This window comes from Silene latifolia, chromosome 7 (assembly GCF_048544455.1).
Source record: "Silene latifolia isolate original U9 population chromosome 7, ASM4854445v1, whole genome shotgun sequence".
NCBI lineage: Eukaryota > Viridiplantae > Streptophyta > Magnoliopsida > Caryophyllales > Caryophyllaceae > Silene > Silene latifolia.
Window position 1 is genome coordinate 58,674,593 of NC_133532.1, and position 4,453 is coordinate 58,679,045.

Genomic DNA, 4,453 nt, shown 5'->3' on the forward strand with positions numbered 1-4,453 from the left:
GCCTACCAAGAATGACACGAGAGCTTCTTCCCATAGGGATGTCCAACACAACAAAGTCGGTAGGAATTGAAAGCTTACCAATTTGAACCATGATATCCTTGAGAATCCCATTTTGAGATTTGATTGTTCCATCGGCAAGTTTGATTGTAATGGAAGTGCGGGCTAAGCTTGAAATATTCAACCTCTTCACAAGGACAAGTGGTATGACACTCACACTTGCCCCTAAGTCACATAAAGTACTATCCACCTTTTGGTCACCAACAGTACATGGAATTGAGAAATTCCCGGGGTCATCAAGTTTGACGGGGATTTATTTAGATTTGACCACATTGCACTTCTCACTTGAGGCATTAAGCTCATGGCTACTAATGTCCACTCTTCTAGAAATGACTTCTTCTTGCTTGGCCAAAGAGTGTTCTTCTACCATCATCATCTCTTCTTTTTCCGGGTTCCTCTCAACTTCTACCCTCACATTTGGTGCTTCCACTATTTCCTCAAGCACAAATTCTTCACTCATAATGGTTGGTGTAGTCATAACCATCTCTCCCTTATCCGGGTCGACTTCAACATCCAAGCTTGTACCATGAATTGTCATTATTTTCTCAAGCACATAGTCTTCTATGCTCTCTTTTTCAGGCTCATGGTCAACTTCTTGGAATGTTTCCATAGCCATGGAAAAGGGAGTAGTGTATGATAACTCCTCTTGACTTGGCAAATTAAATGACTCTTCTCTTTCCTCTTCAACTCCCACCATGATAGAATTAACTTCCTTTGACTTCATAGGGTCCCTTGGATTTTGCCCTTGTCTTAGAAATACACCCGGTGGTTTTTGAGAACTCATGAGAGCTTGGCAAGCCACTTTAGCTTCAAGACTCTTGATTTGTTGTTGGGTATTACTTGCTAAATCCCCTATCAACTTCACTAAGTTGTCATATTTATCATCTCCCATGGTATTACTTGCTTGGTGTGGTGGCTCTTGGTTGAAGGGTTGGTTGGAAATTGGAAGAGGAAAGCCATATCCTTGATCTCTAAAGTTGGAATTTTGGTTGTTCCCTTGGTACCCTTGATTGAACCCTTGATTTTTCCCTTGGTTGTAACTTTGATTATTGTTGTATCCTTGATTGAACCCATTGTTGTTGTTCCATTGATTGAATCCTTGACCAAACCCTTGGTTGGCTTGGTTTCCTTGGTTTCCTTGGTAAAAGTTTTTATTACCTTGGTTCCCTTGGTTACCTCCATAATCTTGGTGCTTGAGGTTGGTTGGCAAATCTTTGGTTGGATCCTTGGTTATTGTTGAATGAGGGTCTAGGTGGACGGTTGGAGAAATTGTTAAATGCTTGGAAAGCATTCACCTCTTGCACATTGTTCCCATCAAAGTTGTTGTAATGATTATTTGCACATACTTCATAAGTGTGACCCATCCCTCCACATGACTCACATGTTGATCTTTGCATCACTTCCTCCATAGATGGTCCATGAGAAGTGGTAGTTTGATTCACTTGGTTCACTTGCTTCTTCTTACTCAACTCTTCAAGCTTTTTGGTGAGCATATCAAGCTTAGCATTAGTCTCCACATTCACTAAGAATTCGGGAGGGTGCTTGCTTCTTCTCAAGACATTCACTCTTGTGCCATAGTTTGCCTCGGAGTCCACCATTTTCTTGATTAGAGTCGTGCCTTCCTCTTCACCCAAATGATCGAATCCCCCTCCTGCGGAGGCATTCACCATTTCTTTTGTCCTTGGGAGCAAAGTTTGAAAGAAGGTTTGAGTCACGTACCAAGCCGGGATCCCATGATGAGGGCAACTAGCAAGTAGATCTAGGTACCTATCCCATGCCTCTCCTAGGGACTCTCCTTCCTCTTGTTGAAAGGTATGAATTTCATTCCGGAGCATAGCGGTCTTTGATGATGGATAATACTTCTCTAGGAACGCCTTGGCTAAGGCATCCCATGTAGTAAATGTGTCCGGAGGGTGCACATTCAACCAATGATCCGCCTTGCCCGTTAGAGAAAATGGGAATAACATCATCCTTAGTGTATCCTCGGATACCCCATTCTTTTTCATCATAGAGACCTTCCTCTTGAACCTCCTTAGGTGAGCATGAGCATCTTCTTCAATGTGTCCTCCAAACAAGTCTTTTTCAATTAGGCCAACTTGAGCCGGGTGTATCTCAAAATTGTTTGGAGCTAAGATGCCAAAATTGATGGGGTTACAAGCATCATTATGGTTTGGACGGTTATGGTCACGTAAAGCCATTGGTGGTGGTGGATTTGGTATATGAGGGGGTGGTGTTTGAGGTGGGCTATTTGGAATTTGGAAGTTGTGAAATGGATTTTCTATCGGAGGCTCAATTGTGTTGTTTGGTTGTTGTTGCGTTGTGTTTTCAATGAGAGGTTGGATGAGAGGATTTACTTGGTTTATGGTTGCTTGAGAAGAGGTTCTAACCCTTGCAATTGTCCTATTCCTTAAGGCTCTAAAAAGCCTTTCGGGATCGGAGTCAAAGTGCAAAGCTTGGTGGTTCCTCCTAGGCATACAACTTGACAAACCGTAAGACTCCTAGTGCTTTTACACACTAGGGTAAGGCAAAAATCACACACGCTCTTCAAGAAGCACACAAACTACACAAACAAGCAAACAACAAGTAAAGACTAAAGCTAGAAACTTCAACTAACTAAGCATAACCTAACGCCATCCCCGACAACGGCGCCATTTTGATGTAAGGGATTTGTCGTCATTTCCCAATCAAAAACAATTTATAAATTACCTAATAAAAGTAGTATTTATTCGGGTGTCGAACACAAAGATGGCGGGGGTGTATACTTAGTCCGTTTAAGTCTTAATTTAGTCAAATAAAAATAAGAGGTTGATTAATATAAAACTAAGATGCAAACTACGATAAATGACTAAACTAAATGAAATTGCTTCTAATCAAATGAATGAAAGCTAAGGTCTTTGGGTTCACTTGGGTAAGTCGGGGAAGATAAGGTTGTCAACAAGAAATGGGTAACGATAAAGACCTATGAATGATCAAAATTTCTTAGTCAATTAGAGCTAACCAACAAGCATTTACTTAGTATGAAAAACTGGTCTCGACCATACCATATAGGCCTTCCATTGTCTTTCGACCTAGGATAGACTAAACATGATAATGAAAGACTCAAACTCTCATTTAAGCAATCCATCAAACATTTCATAGGCATGGGAGTAGGGGTTTACAAACAAGCTTTCACTTAGTTGAGACAAACTCATCACAAACATGCATAAAGACTATCTAATAGCATAGACACCAAGATGGATCAAATATGTCTAAGAAAGGCTCCAACTTTCATTTAAACAACTCATTTAAACACTTCTAAAACCATCCAATAGCACAATGCACCAAGATAAGTTAAACATGCTAATAAAAGACTCAAACTTTTGTTCAAATATTTCATCGAGCACTTCATATGCACAAGAGTGAGACCAATTAATTACCCAATTTCAAATGTTAACAACCCAATTTTACCCCTTTTAATCACCCAAGTTCCTCCATGACCTTAGATAAGACTACTCACTCATGTTCATGGGTGAGAAATTAACAACAAATTGCAACAAAATACAAGTAAATATTGCAAACATGATAAAGGTTACTACTTTAAATGAATAATGATTAAACAACATAAGAAATGTAAACAATTGAAGTAAATGTAAATAAAAGATGAGAATTGTACCAACAAAGAGGAAAGGAACAAACTTGGATAATAATGGAAGATGAATTTCTTGTTGTCTCCCAAATACAACCCAAATGACTAATTGTATACTAATGAGAAATGAAGAACTTGAATGAACAAAAGAAGAATTAAAATAAAATTAAAGAAAGATTACAACTTTTTATTGAATGAAAATGAGAGAGGAAATATTAGGGTTCTACAATTATTTGAGAGGAGAATGAACTAAGCTAGTCTAATTTCTATTCTAATTTATGGTAGTGTAATTGTTTCTTTTCTAAAACAATGGTAGTCTTTATATACTACCCCTACTAATTACTACTACTAACAATAATAATAATAATAATAATAATAATAATAATAATAATAATAATAATAATAATAATAATAATAATAATAATAATAATAATAATAATAATAATAATAATAATAATAATAATAATAATAATAATAATAATAATAATAATAATAATAATAATCTTAATAAAAGTCATCTAATCGACACATTGACCCTAAACCAAACAAAACAGACAAAACAAAATAAAAGGGGAAGGGGAAATACGGGTGAAATAGAGAAATCACGCGTCAAGGGGGTTCTGCCGGTCAATCGGCGGCCGGGCGTGTCACCGGTAGCGAGACCAATGAAGTAAGGGGCAGAAATTGATGTGATGTGCGTTATGCCGGTAGGCCGACTGCCGGGGCACCGGTAGAGGGAACAAAAATTGATGCGAGATTGTTGATTGCGAG

At 38.2% G+C, this 4,453-nt stretch overlaps 1 non-coding gene across 1 annotated transcript; it reads left to right on the plus strand.

Moving 5' to 3' along the window:
* Window positions 1-1,785: 1,785 nt before the first annotated feature.
* On the plus strand, window positions 1,786-1,892 carry LOC141593909 (small nucleolar RNA R71). The gene has a single exon (XR_012521964.1). It is a non-coding gene; the product is annotated as a small nucleolar RNA R71 (small nucleolar RNA).
* Window positions 1,893-4,453: the final 2,561 nt, after the last annotated feature.